This window comes from Camelus bactrianus, chromosome 5, assembly GCF_048773025.1.
Source record: "Camelus bactrianus isolate YW-2024 breed Bactrian camel chromosome 5, ASM4877302v1, whole genome shotgun sequence".
NCBI classification, from domain to species: domain Eukaryota; kingdom Metazoa; phylum Chordata; class Mammalia; order Artiodactyla; family Camelidae; genus Camelus; species Camelus bactrianus.
Window position 1 is genome coordinate 44,805,350 of NC_133543.1, and position 16,309 is coordinate 44,821,658.

Below are 16,309 nucleotides of genomic sequence, written 5' to 3' on the forward strand. Positions count from 1 at the left end.
CTCAGTAAAACTGTGGGGGAATATGGAATAATGATGAAGATACAGAACTTCAGTTAAAGCCTGCTCAGACTCTTAGTAAGATTTACCACCTTAAGACTTTAATGGGTGAATTGAAACCCTTGCTATAAGATACTTGCACGCGGCAGCTAGAACCGCATCTGACACAGCAGTTACTCTCAGTCCGTGGGAGCACCAGCTTTCCAGTCATCCACTTAGAAACCCAGTAGCGTCATCAATAACTCCTTTTCCTTGATTTCCCACACTTAACCAGTCCCCATATTTCCGCCAATTTTACAATCAAATAATCATTCCTAACTGATCTCCCTGCCTCTAATCTCTCGCCTTTTCATTAGATTATAATGTTTTATATTTCTCCATACCCCACATACTAGTGCAAAGTAATTTCTTCTACTCAGAGTTTTCAGCAATTAAATAACCATTTCCTCTAAAGCCTCAGAAAAAGAGTGTGTATATGCAAAAAAGTGTCTCCTCTAGTTGACAGAAATTTTAAAAATGTAATGGGAAATCCCAGTGAATAAATATTTCAGGTACTTTTAGCTTCAGAAATTTACCAAGCTCCAAAGCTATCCCAGCTGTGGTACCACCTGTTTCCACAGCATGTCCCCTCACTTTGGCAAGGAGCACCCAACTGGAACAGAAACCTTCCCCAGGACATCCCCTCCCTGCCGGGCCACCAGATGAATTAAAACTGTGGTTCTGGTCTAGGCAGTTTCTCTGACAAGCCCCCACTTCATTCTAGCCAATTTCATTCAAAGCTACCAATCCAATCCCTATAGAAGATGTTCTCTGCTCTTAGAGGAGGCCCAGGTCATCCACCTAAACTAAGACTTTCTTGTTTAGAGTGACTGTGTCACATGGTAGAAAGGGCCTGGGCTCCAGAGTTAGAAAGGCCTCAATTCAAAACCTGGTTCCACAGTAGTAACTGTGTGACTCTGCCATCCCTGTTTTCTCATCTGCAGGATGAGAACAAAATCAGCTTAATAGTGTCGTTGAGGTGAGTCATTAAGATAACGTATTTGTAGATGTAAAACAAGGTCCTACTGTATAGTCCAGGGACCTATATTCAATATCTTGTGGTAACGTATAATGAAAAAGGATATGAAAACCAACATACGTATGTGTATGTGTGACTGAAACATTTTGCTGTATACCAGAAATTGATGCATTGTAAAGTGACTATACTTTAATAAAAAATTTTTTTCAAGATAATGTATTTGAACATAGCAGCTAGTATGGCACCGGGCACAATGAAGTTACTTAATAAATACGTTTCTCTTGTCTTCTTTATTAATATTTTTTTTTTTTGGCTCTCTCTTCTTGCACTGTGAATTATTTTGAGGATCTCGGGGAAAAGCCTGGAGTCCTGCCAGTAATGACTTTAGCTCGTACTGGGTATTGTTGTAAAGTTTCTTTGTTTAATACCTTGAACCATAATTCTTATAAATGGATAGGACCAAGGTATTCAATTGGGTAGTTTCCTCAAGTTTTTGGGTGGGACTCAATCCAAAAAAAAAAGAGTGAATGCCCAAATCCTTTAGACTCTTGTTTTCATGAATAAGAGTCTTGTCACTATAGGAAGTTTTTCTTAACATGCAATGACAAGTAGGAAATTCTTCCCTCTGATGTGTTATTAAGTGCCTAGCACAGGCATAGCATTTCTAGGTGCTGTGAGAATACAAATTATGTGCAAGCCATGGCCTCTACTCTCAAAATATGTGGAATAATTCCAGAGGATGAGGGAATATATGAGATATAGCTAATGTGTGTGTTTCAGAGTCTTGGTGCTAGAAAAGTTTAGAAGAGACAGGGAAGTTACCCTAATGGTAGGGGAAAGTTTCAGGTTGGGGCAATAAATGACTTCTAATTTAAGAACAGAATGTTCACAATGAATATGCCATCAAATACTAAATTCACTGTATTTGTTTCAAGTTGGGTAGTTTCATTTTTCTTCTCAAGAACCCCAACCTCAGCCTTGAACACTGGGCAAGAACCCATCTCTGCAGCCCACCATTCTTGTACACATTTTTGTTCTGCACTTTTACCCCCACTCCACCTTCTTTTCTTCTCAGTTTTCTTCTTGGTCCTATCCCCTCATAAACAAGCTCTGTTTGAGAAATTCAATCATGCCAAAGAATAAAATGATAAGTTACTGGTATGTTAGAGCTGGATGGCATCTTAGATATCACAGATTACCCTTCTCTTCATCCACTGTAGGCAGTCGAAGACTTTCCATCTCCTACTATCCTTCAGTCATTCATTATTTCACTTCAAAAACATCTAAGCCACCCTATTATATACAGAGTTCCCAGTAACTGTATTTACTGCTAACTTTCCCTTGTCCTTAAGAATTTTATGCCCTGCTTCTTTTGTATGTAATCAGTTTAGACAAAACTGAGAAATAGACACACTGTTTTTTTGTGCTCTTAGCCTCTTCATTCTGAGCCCATGTTCCTCTTCAGTGACCACCTCCATCCCAGTTCCTCAAAAACTTCTCATTTCCCTTATCAAAAGTTATCATTAGAGTCTTCAGCCACCTAAAAGTTTAATGGCCCATAACAGTATAACAGCAGGTTCTCCTGCATGGGGTAGCTACATTTTATTTGGGGTCAAGGTCTTATATTACAAACAAAAGTCTAACTTATTTTGGACATCAGTCAAGGAGGATTTGAGGAGCCCCAAGACCTTGGTGGGGACCATACCTGAAGAGACATTTTAGAGTTAACACCTGTTTTACCTACATTCAAGTAATATAGACAATCTACTTAAACAAAAGCTACTGTTGAATATTGACATAGCAGGGTAAATTTAAGACTAATTCCTTACATTCAGAAGTGTGCCAGCCTCCCAGTCCAAAGCCACCCTTTGTTGTCTGCCCTGAAAAAAATGGAGCTGGAATGTTAGAATATTTCTTTGCAATGATCATGAGCTGCATCAGTATAGGGAACTGGAGAAACTCTACAAGAGGAACAGGGCTTCTCCTGCTGGTTCTGGTGTTTTCCATTTGTTTCATCTTTTTCGTAACCCATGACTGCCAGCTTCACGCTTGGGGTTCATCCAGTGGCACTCACCCCATCAAGTTTCTGTGGCACATGTATGGACAGCTTCTCATCAAGTTTCAGCAGCATCCCTAATGACAGCTTCCCAATGAGTCTCACAGGTATCCCAGAAGCGAATTCCCCAACCTTGGCCCACCTGTACCTTGGAGGAGTGTTTCCTGCTTGCCCAGTATCTGTGACTCAGTTCTGGCCTGGGCAACTGGATTGAAAAATTCTCTGCAATCCAGTGGTCCCCACCTTCTCCAACATGGCCTGAATCTCAGCCTTGGGGAAAGGGAATCTTTTCCACATTTGTTCCTTCCTTGGGTACCCTCCCTGAGCCCTAAGCTATTCTTTTAAGCTTTCTTTATGCTTTATAAGACCACTACCAGTTACAGTTAATAATTCTTTGTATTAAGCTTTCCCTGTTTAAATTACTCTATGGTGTCTGTTTCTTCATTGACCTCTCACTGATATGAGAGTTTATATCCTGAGGAATAAACCTTCAAAGCATTTGTTTAAAAACCCCAAAGAATGCAAAGCACCAGAGAGAGAGTTTGACCTTCTGTCAGAGTAATCTATTGCAAATGAGTCTAACATCTCGGTTACAATAAATGATATAGGAAAAAAAGGGCACTGAAAAATTTTAGAAAAAAGGATTCTCATATTAAACCTGCAGTAAAATAAAACAAAATAAACAAGCAAATTAAAAATTCAAACCTAAAGACACAAGGGTCTTAATCAGTTGTCAAGTTTCAGTATTGTTGCGCTCAAGTGAGTATCTTCTGTATTTAGTTTAAAATTTTTTCTGGGAGATCAAGGAAGAGAAAGCCTGACTAATTAGGCTTTTACATTTGTTTTCCCCCAAAAAATGTAAGCATGAACTAGGCCACAAATAGGCCTACTGGGAGTATAAGGTCTGCAGTCATGAAACATTGCACATGGTGTTTAAAGTTTCACTCTTTGAATAGGAGAGAAAGAGAATCATACTACCCAGCCCATGGGGTTATTGTAAAGATCAGAACCTAGGACAGGGCTTGCCATGTAGCAACGTCTCTAAAAGGCTATTTTTTTGTAGTTTTTTCTGTTATTTATGACTATTTTTTTTTTTACTATATTGAGTATTATAGCAAAAAGATTTCAGTCTCTAGTAACAGAAAATCTAAGTCCAACTAGATTAAACAATAAAAAAGGGCTTTGGGAACTACATAATAGGAAAGTCAAGAGGTAAAGGGGAAGTGAGCTCTGTATTCCAAACCAGAGTCCTTGGATTCATCCAGATTAGATTGGCTTGGGTCACAGGCTCACCCCAGTAGCAAAGCTCAGGGAAATGTAATGTGCTGGCTGGCTTAAGCCAGTCTTCGCTTTCTCATGGAATCGGGGGTGGACTTTTCCCATACGGCACATAGGCTATAAGGGGGAAGAGGGAGAGGCAACATGGATGTTGCCTAGACAAACAAAAGGATCTTGCTTAATTAATTTAATTACTCTCTGTCTAGTTTTCCTGTAATGCTTGTATAAACTCACATTATGATTTTATAGAGAAAATGAACATAAATACAACAAACAATAAACAAGAATCTCTTATATAGTCTCATCATGTGCTCAGTGGTTTAAATGCTTTAGATATACTCATTCATTTAATCCTCAAGACCACCGTAAGATTTAGGCAAGGAGCTACTAAGAATGGAGCCAGAATTTCGGAACCTAGACAATAAGGCTCCAGCAACTGAGTGCCTAACCCTTCTGCTAGACTGTCTCTCAACAAAGAGGCGATTTTTAATTCCTCTGATGTGCTACAGAAAGGTTGTGGAGTATGGTTCTATGATGCCCTTTCCCCAGAGGTGATCAGCATAGAGCAATTGATGAATGAAGGACAAATGAGTAAATGAATGACATGGGAAGGAGGTGTTCCTAGAGAGCTTTTTTCCATTCTAACAGTATTTTAAAACCTGAAACCCAATGACAAGAGACAAAGCACATAGACCTTTCACCAACAGAGTAATCTGAAGTTCTCCAGTCCCATTCCACTCAGCTTCCAAACCTTACCAGCATCCTCAAATTATAAAGTCAGAGGTGATAAGGTACTTTGGATCGGGGATCTCTGATTCCAGTGCAAAGCTGTCAACACCATCAATCAGCCACTTGGTACTGAGAAAATCAATCTGAGTCTCAATTTCTTCCTCTTTGAAGTAAAGGAGTATAACAAGGTTATCTGAAAAACAGCACATGCACACCTATACACACACACACACACACACACAATTACTCGTACACTCCTAGCACTACCTCATTTTCCCCACTCCCCCAGATAATAGCTTGTGATTTTACTTGGAACCCATGTTTATTGGATCTTTCATCATGGCTCTGGCATCCCTCCAAATATGATCAAATTAAAAAGGAACTTAACTGGTAAACCAAAGAATAAATAACACACAAGGAACCTTGAAATCTCTCTGCAAGCTTCAGCCAGTTAATCCTCCCAACATCCCCCTGGAGTCAAGCTAAATAGTTTTCAAAGGTCAGATCTTTGAAAGCCTGACTTATTTTATTAAAGCTATAGAAAAACCCAGAGTTTATGGATTATCCTTTCTGTCTCTCCCTCTTTTCTGTAATTTCTCTCTCACTGCCATTGTGTCTTAGAGGTTATAGATAGGCTATAGATTTTTTTATCTCCTCATGTATATAGAATTGCAGGTATGAACTCTTAATCCTGATAATATTAGAAACTATATCAGGAATAAATTACTATACTGTATGCTCACATAGAAACTTATTGATGACCTTAAGCATCTTATAGCAATTTCATAAATTTATATATCCAAACTAAATATGTTTCAGGTAATGCAAAGTTTGTTTCCTACAATTTAGAAATTCTGGACCTCTGTGAAAGATCCAAGTAATTTCCATTTTCTTTATTCTGGTATCTAAACCACTTTCTGAGTTTCTCAGTTTAGAAAGAAAGTGCCTGTAAGAATCATTCCTTTTGGTTCATGATTCTCATTAACTTTAGACAGTAGAAAGCCTAGTATATAGATCAAAATAAAAGGGCTGTTTGGCAATGAACTAAATGTATTCTACCTTGGCCACTAAAAGAGAAAGTGGAATGTGTAATACCTGAAACAAACTTTTCCATGGTGAGATCCCTTCATTTCCTGATGAAATTCTGTCAACTTACAGAGATTTTTTTATGGAGAGTTAGATAGTTTACCTTGTACCCTGTGGAAAGTATCATGGATTTTTTTTATGAGACTTACTAAGCTATCCATAACAGATTAGAAAGGAAAAAAAAAAGTGAAGGATAAGTAATTCTGCAGAAGCAAAATGTGCACTGTCATCTTCCTTAACTAATGTCACTGAATCTGCTCCAAGGCTGCCCTTTTTTCATAAATTGGCATTTGAGAAAAGGCAGCGAGTCTAGTACGCCCTCCACTTCTCTAACTGAGCCCCAGTCCTGCCCCACCCTCCTTTTCCTCGCCCATCCTCTTGCTGTCTCCCATTGTACAATTCTTATATTCCCCTCCTAAGACCAAACTGGTAGATGTTGAGCAGGGATTGGAGGTGACATATTCTCAGTTCATTAATTTCTTGCAGGCTGGAAGCTTTCAAAATTGGGCATAAGAAGGAATAAAAAATGATAGGGAAAACATCTGAATTTCTTTTCACCTCCTCCAAACTTCCACACTCTCTGTGAATGAGGGAATCTGTATTTGATGAAGTGTACTATAATGGACATCCTGGCTTCACTATAGTAAAGTTGTTAAAAGCATGGACTTTGGAGACAGATGCCTGAGTTTCTACTTACTAGCTACATGTACTTGGATAAATTAGTTAACTTCTTTATGCCTCAATTTTTGTGTCTATAGAAGAGTACCTTCTTCATAAGGTACGTATAAGGGTTAAATGAGATGATACACATAGAGCACTTAGAATTGTGCCAGCACTGCCCTAAATTCTATATAGGTACTCATCTCATCTGAGATTTTAATAAACTTTCAACGTTCCCAAGCACTGGTCATTTATATTATGCTTGATTTTCCTCTGGAGCATGGAACTCATTGTCTCCCAAGATGCCTTACTGTTATTCTTACTACTGGAAAGTTGATCTTTCCACAGTGAACTAAAATTTGTTTTCCTCTTAGCTCCTCTTTACTGGTTTGAGATCTATCTTGGAGCTGTATAGAAAAACTTAGTTGATGTTTAAATATTGTTATTTCTGTCTCATTTTCTTTACACTAAACATCCTCCATTTCTGTAATTATACACATGTAATAGGGATAAGTATTTAATAACTAGTTTGTCTCTGGTCTTTTAAAGAGTGGTACCTGGAAAGATGGGTCTGAAAGCAGAACTAGTGCTTCCCTCATTCTAGAGGGAATTCAAAGGTCCTGTTCATTTTAGAATTTTTTTAGCATCCCCATGTTAACACCTCAAGTAAAACTCTTAAGTCATTTTTGTATGGCTGCTACAAATTGCATCTCATCATCCTTCTCTGCAAATTTTTTTCTTGTTTTTTGTTTCTTTGTAGGGTAATGCAGGACGTAAGTGGGAGTAGGAACTAGACAGCTTTATGATAACTCCTGTTACATTTCATGTCGACATCAGCCTATAATATGTGTTTGTCAAGATATTTTTGGACTTTAATTCTATCAACCTTTATTTCATTATATGTCATGAAGTGTCCTCTTTCTTTTAAGAGCCAAAAAGATGTAGTTATACAATGAGGAAGACAGAGTGCTGGGGAAGCCAGAGTCCCACTTTTATTCCTAGTCTCAAAAATAATAGGCCTAACATGCTTCTTAACTGTTCAGGTTATCTGTGCACCTCACAGCTTTGTTTTTTCTTAAGGATAGATGCCAAAAACACTAAAAAAAAAAAAAAAATCTAATTATCATCAAGACTATAAATAATCCTCTATAATGTTAAAAAGCAAATTCAGATTTTAGAAATTTTTTACTTTAAAAAGCTATGAAAATGAGCAGAAAGCCACAAGTTTAGCCTAAAACAAATCAGAATAAATTTACTGAGAATATTCAAAAAGGTATAAAATTGATTTTTAACCCTTGATCCTTTTCCTTGTTCAGTTCCTGGATGTCTAGGCATCTCTTCATGAGGCTCCAGCTCTGAGAACTTCTCTGCTCACAGAGCACTTTGTACATTTCTCTGCTCTCATCTTTGGCAATGGGAGGACGAAAGTGTTGTTTGCCTGTCTGTCTCTTCCTCAAGATCACGAGGTCCTCAAGGGCAAGGGAAAGCATTTTAATGACTCTTACACCCAGCACAGGACCTAATAGATAATATGAGTTTATTGAATAACTAATTAAGCAAACATGTTAACCACATGTCTCTACTCATGCAAGGCCCACCATTAACTTAGGTTACGGCTTAAGTAGAAGAATTGTAAGGAGTAAGGACATTTCCCCTCCCCCACTTCCTCCGACTTCCATCAAACCCCCTTCCCCTGCTCACTATGGCCAGAAATTCAATTAGATAAAGACACTGTAATTCTACTACTCTGTACAACATAAAATGCATGTATCCTCACCAGAGTGATACTTTGGCATAAGTTTGTTAAGTTGCAAAGTAGTGATACCAACTACTGTCCCCCTACTCCCCGCTGTGAAGTCTATAGAGATAGGGGTGGTGGTGAAAAAGAGTATCCATCATCCCTGCAGGTCCCAGCCCCACTGTGGCCATTGGCCAATGAAGGCCTGGAGCATCAGCCCACCAGCAAGTAGAGGCTAGAAAACTCTGCTCCTCCCACAAATACCATGCCTGGAACATGGATTTATACTGCAGGTGTCCTTGTGATTGTCTGAACCAAGTTTCTCAATTAAACACCTACCCCACGCAGCCTGGCTGCCTAATTCACTCCCTGGCCAGAGTTATAAGCACCTGGGTCCCCTCCTGAAGGAGGAAGCCCATCTCTGCATCCCAGTCAGCAATGTAGAACACTGGCTTTTGTGCCCTCCATCGTCCCCAGGGAAGATTCTGCTTTCCAGGAATTCTTAGGGAGGGGCCTTTTACTCAGACCTGCCTTGAGAACCTTGTTCCTCATGTTGGTGATCTCTTCATTCTTTTCTTTGCTTACCAAACCCTTGGCCATTCACCTCTGCCTAAATGGGAATTTTGCCTGCCTTCTTCTCATTTGGGCTTGGAGCTCCCGCACCCCCTGAATCCCCTCCTGTCCTCATCATTGTACCCTAACCCTTGCCACTCCTGACTTGGTACCAATCTGCTCCTTCCTCCCCTGCAGAATCTCTGCATTTCTATCTGCCTGCCCAGGTCACATGGCTTATGGCTGAGAAGAAAAAAGGAGGAGGAGGGAATAGGAAAAGAAACCGCGAGAGACAACAAAGACAAAACTTCCATCTGCCTCACATGTTTTGCCTAGAGCCAGAACCAGTCCATGGCGTAGGTTTTAAATTCCACAAACACAGCCAGAATTTCCTCAAAAAGCGTCTCTAACCATAGCTTCCCTGTCCTGGCCCCACGACCTTCTTACAAGCAGTGTCCCACCAGATTGAGACCAAATACCCAGGGTTAAACAGTTCTGCTGGAGCTTGGGCTCAGGCCAAGTTCACGTGCCAAAGTAAATAGAAAAGGGAAGGGGCACAGAATGGAGAGACCAAAGGGGCATTTCCCAGTTAAAACATCAGCACTACTTTAAAGAAAAAAAAGAAAGTAGGAAGAAAAAAAAAGTGGGGGGGGGGGGAAGCTGTTTTTAAAATCGTGCTCCTCCCAAACTGTTAAGTCTTGAGAAGAAACTTTTCCTTCCACCAGTGAATATGTCACTTTTTTGCTTTGTTTTGCTATATTTATGGTATTAGATAGATTTTATTTTTCCATTACACACAAGGAAGTTTAATGTCTGGTATCAGTAAGATAATTATAAAATACAGGGTGCTGAAGGAACTTAATACTTCATTATGTGTTAAATCAGTAAAGCGATGTGTTTAATCATAAGCTTATTGATCATTTTAGGTTAATTCAGAATTATTTCCTTTTTATAGGATAATTTCTTCATGAGTAGAAGTATCTCAGGTTTATTTAACATCTAATTTAAAAGAAGGTTGTGTTTTAAAGGGGAAAAGAAACTAGACTGAGCATCAGAAGTTCTAAATTCTAGCTCTTTTACTAACTCTGGACCTTTGGGTAAGGTCTCAGACTCCTCGTCTGCAAAATGCAGGAGCTGAACAAAGCGACGGTTCAACTGCTACCATCCTTTTCCTGCTCAATAACTCAAGACAATGAAACACACTCCAATTCAGAAGACAGATTTTACTCTGAGTGCTGCCTCTAACTTTCTTTGTGACTTTGAGCATTTACCCTCTCCTGTTTCCTCATCTGTAATAAAAAGGAAATGGAACAGATGGTGTGTAAGAACATTTCCAGCTCTAAAATTTTAAAACAAAGGAAAATGTCTGGGATGCATATGCCGCCTTCCACTTGCATGTAGAACTTGATGTTTTGCTCCAAGTAGCCTGAGAAGGGTACATGCGTTTGGAAAGCGTTTCCCCGGTGTGCTGAAACATACACTCATCCACACGAACAGCGCATCTTAGTTCCCGGGGAGAAAATCTCTTAAGAGCCGTCTTTGCTTCCCCTCTCTTCTCCGTACCTGAGGTCAGGCTCTGGAATCCAGCATAAAGTCTATCATTACTAGGCTTCATCCATGACCTCTGTAGGCCGTGAAGCGAAGACGGCTATACTCAAATCTAGTCTTCACCTGCTGTTTATAAATACCCTCCTGAGGTCAAAAAGTGACTTCTTAAACCTAAAAAAGCCACTTATCCAATAAGCTAACTTTTCAATTTTCTTACATGACAATGTGCTTAATCCAAATATATTCTGGGGTTTACAGTTTCTGGATTTTTGTTAAAATGTCCTAACTATTCAAGTAGCATGTCTTTGCTTCAAAAGGAAGTCAAAGCTACAGTTACGGTGGTTTACAGAACATTTTCTGGTAGTCTTTGCTTCATTTCAATATCTTGCCATGATTGGCTGTTGATAGTTACAAAAAAGGAAGTCTTCAAGTCAGGGGATTTCTCAGTGGAAGTTCCCAGTTTAACACAAGGGAGATCTCAGGACGGTTTGGGCGGCACTGCTAGAGCCTGCAAATAAAGCTTCCAGACCCTGTAACTGCCGAATTCTCTAAAGAGCAAGAGTCTATGAAGGAAGACTTGTAACCTGGAGAAGAGGTAAGCAAAACTTCAGCAGCTCCTACTGATTCTCAGACTAGCAGTGTGGCCTGGATGTCTTAAACTGAAGTGTTGCAGATTTGTTCTACAATTGCTTCTATTAAGTGAGTAATTTATGACTTGATTCATTAATGCCTTTTATTCATTGCCATAGTGGGAAATTTGGCCTTTAAAAAATGGGGTACCTAGCCAAGACTAAGGGAAAATTTAAAATACAATGATCTCTTTGCGTTCTTCTCAACTTTTAAGATAGAATTTATGTCTCTGCTTGAAATGACTTTTCAAAGTTTCTATCCGGAATATAGCTTTCTCCAATGAGTGGTTATTATAACATAATGTGAGACTTTAAAGATATGTATTTGGCATAAGTAAGTTGTATATAGCTTACTAGGTTGAAAAGTAAGCTAATACTGTATATATTTATACTTTTTTGGTTAAATTTTTAAAGATCAATTCTGGCCTGATCCAGTGTGTTCATTCAAACATTAACTCACATTTAGTATTTTTCCATCCTCTAAGGAACACATTAATGAATATTTCTTTACAGTAAAGTATTAACCTTATAGAAAACTTTGCATTTCCTACCTTGGAACATTTATATTTACATAATAATAGTAATCTAGTCTTATTCTATTACCAATTGGCTTTTATTTTTACAAAAAGTGAATATTAAAGATGGTGTAGTTTTTTAAAGGATAATCCTAGGACAAGTTGATTGTTCAAAAGGATTAAACTTTAAGAATCATCACTATTGTTATATTAATAGCCTCCATTTATTGAATGTCTGCTGGAGGGAAATGGTCACAGGATCTTCCAGCTAGTACGTGGTAGAGCCAAGGCTTAACCATAAATCCACATCACTTCTTTTTCTGTAGCTCTCTGTTACCACTGCCCTGCCTTCTTACAATATTGAAAAAGTATTTTGAGATCTCTTATCCAAACTGCAAAATTATGGGGTCGGGGAGGGGAGAAAGGACAACACTTGGTTAAAGTCACTGAGAAGCCGTCATTCATAGAAGCTTAAAACTCATTCCTGGGTCTCCCTTGTCCTCACGTGCTCACCCCACCCCCTCAGTCCCTCCAGGGCACACTTCCACCTGTGCACACGTGCACCATTTGTTTGCTTCCATGCAAGAGGGGAGACCTGGGGCTATATACACCAGGTCCAACCTGACTGAAGTTTCCTGCTAGCAGTCAACTAGGGCCCTAAAGCAATGTCCAATTCTTTCTCTTAAACACTTGTGACAGTGAAAGAGATGGCCAAATGGAAGATTTAAAATAAATCTGTTCGTTTCCTCCAAAAATTTCATGAAATTTATGTACTAATTTGGTGAAAATAATCATCCTGACAGTAGAGAACCCTCCTGTCTAAGAAATATCTTTCTCCTCATGTATTAAGGCCTCAGGAAACATAGGTTCTTTACTATAAAATGTATTCCAATATATTTCATCTTCTTCATGTGTGTAATAGGATGCTACCTTGATAGGGACATTCTTTTCATTGTATTTTCTACCTAATTACGGCTGACATTTAGGACAGTTCTAGATATCATAATTTTGTCTTGTGTCCAGTCATTGTATTGATATTTTATTTATTCTGAATTATCTTAGGTAATTCACATGTGATGCCTAGATAGGAAAAATTTAATTTTTTCTTCTCTCTTTTTTCCTTCTCACCACATTGGCCAGAACGTCTAGAACAGTGTTTAATAACAGAGGAGATAGCAGCCAACCTCGTCTTGTTCTCATCTCAGTGGGAATTTCCCTAGTGGTTAACATTGAGAATGACGTTGGCTGTTGGTTTGAGACAAACACATTAATCATAAAAACCAAATAACTACCAAGTATATTTCTAACCATAGTTTGCTAAAAGTGTATCAAGACTTCATGTTAAACTGTATTCACTGTCTTTTTGGTACCATTAGAGACAACTGTATGGTTTTTCTTCTTTAAACTATACAATGCTCTGCTGTTACACAATACAGTAACTGCATTTTTAAAAACTTAAATGATGTTAAAAACCATGCCTCAGTAATAAAAGTAGGTGTATAGTTATAAAGTATATTTTGTTATTGCTCTAGTTAAGATAATAAATTGTTTGATCAAACAAAACAAACCAAGCCTACACATTTCCTCATTTTCTCTTCAATCCACATGCTTAAACGCCTCTCCTCTATTATTTTGGCTTCACAATTCGGTTCACAACTCAAATTAACAGAAAAGAATGAAAACAATGTGGCATAGCCAAGGAACCCTATCAAGGCAGAGCAACCAGATACTCAAACAAAGCAGCTGTTCCTACACGTGTGCAAAAAGCTTTCTCCCAATTTTAACAGTGCAAACTGCAAACCATGATTCAGTTACAACCAACAGTGGTGTGCAAAATGTGTGTCCAAACTGATTAATCTTACACCAATTCATATTAAGAAAATATATACTGAAAAAGAAATGTCTGTAATTTATTGAGAACTCTTGCATTCATATTCATAAGTGAAATTAATCTGAATTTTTATTTTCTGATAAAAATACCAAACTTTTCCATGATCTAAAGAAGTTTAATGGAAGCTATTGGCTCCTTGAAATGTTTAAAGAGCAAATCTTAACACTGTCCTGGGCACCTACTTTTATTTCCTTTTTTTCTTGGCACTCACTTTTAGAAGTAATTCTTTCAAAGCTTTTCAGTGTTTTCTATTGTTATTGATCTATTCAGGTTTTATGCTATTTTTTCACACAAGTTAGGTTATTTGTGTTGCTTATAAATAATCCTCTTTATCAAATTTTTCAAATGTATTAGTATACACAGTATTGTGCTTTTTTGTCATCTCTATAACCATATGGATCACCCTTTCATTACTAATTTTGTCCATTTATGTTTTCTTTCTCTTTTTTCCCCGATTGAATGTGTCAAAGGGTTACTTTCTTGGATTTGTCACTTTTATGATTAGATCGTTTTAAAATAATTAGTTTTTTGCTTTTCTCTTTACTACTATTTTCTTACTGCCTGTCCCTCTTTTTAGACTATTTTGCTTTTCCTTTTCTTGGTTTTGGCAATGAATGCTTAGTTCATTTATTTTTATTTTTTCTTATTTTGTAATGAAAGTATTTAAGGCTAGGAATTTTTCCTAAGTACCAGGTTAACTACTCATACTTTTGATATGTCACTTTCACATTATTTTATGTTTTTTAATTGCAATTTTATTTCCTTTTTGGTCCAAGAGTTATTTGGGAGAATAAATTTTTTTAGTTAATATATTTTATTTTTTTAGGAAAGTTTTCGATTTAGGGGAAAAAGGAGTAAATACTACAGAGAGTTCCTATCTACCACCCCACCTCCTCCCCACTGCCTGCCCCAACCCAAACATATGAAGTTTTCCCTACTACTAGCATCATAATGTATGGTACGCTTGTGACAGAGGAATGATATTAATACATTTTTATTAACTCAGTTTATAGTTTATTCAGATTTCCTTATTTTTCCTTCTTAAAAAATTGAGGTAAAATTCACATAAAACTAAGCATTATAAAGTGAATGATCCAGTGCAATCATGATGTTGTGCAACTACCACTTCTATCTAGTTTCAAAGCGTTTTTATCACCCTAAAAGGAAACCCTGTACCCATTAAGTAGTTGCTCTGCATTTCCTGCTCTCCTCAATCCCTGGCAACCACCAATCTGTCCTGTCTATATAAATCTACCAATTCAGGATCTTTCATATAAATCATATAATATGCGACTTTTTCTGTCTGGCTTTTTCATTTAGCATAGTGTTTTTGAGATTCATCCATGTCATAGCATATATCAGTACTTCATTCCTTTTATGGCCAAACAATATTCTGTTGTATGTATGTGATGTGTGTGTGTGTGTGTGTGTGTGTGTGTGTGTGTGTGTGTGTATATATATAATTTGTTTATCCATTCCTCTATTGATGAACAGGCTAGTTGGGCTATTTTCACTTTCTGGCTTTGTAAATAGTGCTGCTATCACTGTGCATTTACATTGTTTGACTACCTGTTGTCAGTTCTTTTGAGTATATACCTAGCAGTGGGATTGTGGGGTCATATGGTAATTCTATGTTTAACTTTTTAAGAAACTACCCAATTGCTTTCCACAATGGCTGAATTATTTTATATTCCCACCAGCAATATAGGAGAGTCTCAGTTTCTCCACATTCTTGCCAATACGTGTAATTTTCTGGTTTATTATTGTTATGATTATAGCCATCCTAATGGATATGACATGGTACCTCACTATGGTTTTGATTTGCATTTCCCTAATAACTAATGATGTCAAGCATCTTTTCATGTGCTTGTTGGCCACTTGTACAGTCTCCTTGGAAAAATGTCTCCGAGTCTTTTACCCATTTTTTAATTGGGTTGTCTTTCTGTTATCATGCTACTATACAAAGAGTTCTTTGTATATTCTGGATATAAGACTCATGAAATACATGATTTGCAAACATTTTCTCTCATTCTGTAGATTGCCTTTTGATAATGTCTTTCAATGCACAAAAGTTTATTTCTTTAATTTTTAGGAAATTCTATTTTTTTTTCTTTTCATGATTTTGGTATCGTACATAGGAATCCATTGCCAAATTCAAGGTTATGATGATTTACCTTTTATCTAAGACTTGCATAGTTTTAGCTCTTACATTTAGATTATTTTTCCATTTCAAGTTGATTTTTGTATATAGTGTGAGATAGGGGTCCAGTTTCATTATTTTGATTATGGATATCAGTTGTTCCAATATCATTTGTTGAAAAGACTATACTTTCTCCATTGAATGGTCTTTGTACCCTGGTCAGAATCAATTGGCCTAGATGTAAGTATTTATTTCTGAACTCTCAATTCTATTCCTGTGGTTTATATGTCTGTCTTTATGCTGGTATCACACTATTTTGATTACAGTAGCTTTGTAGTGAGTTTGAAAATTGGAAAGTGTGGGTCCTCCAACTCTGTTTTTGTTTTTCAATATTCTTTAGCCACTCAGGTCTCCTTGCAATTCCATATGAAATTGAGGATTGGCTTTTCCATTTCTGAAAAAAAACTCATTG

At 37.6% G+C, this 16,309-nt stretch overlaps 1 protein-coding gene across 2 annotated transcripts in view; it reads left to right on the forward strand.

Annotated features, from left to right (window-relative positions):
• The first annotated feature begins 11,117 nt into the window (after positions 1 to 11,117).
• The window catches only part of TANK (TRAF family member associated NFKB activator), a 79,800-nt gene continuing 74,608 nt past the window's right edge, over positions 11,118 to 16,309 (forward strand). The window contains exon 1 of one of the 2 annotated variants that reach the window (XM_010971371.3): positions 11,118 to 11,257. The gene's annotated coding sequence lies outside the window, so the exon portion shown is untranslated. Of the gene's footprint in view, positions 11,362 to 16,309 lie in introns of both variants that reach the window. The other variant, XM_045507585.2, reaches the window with a different exon arrangement.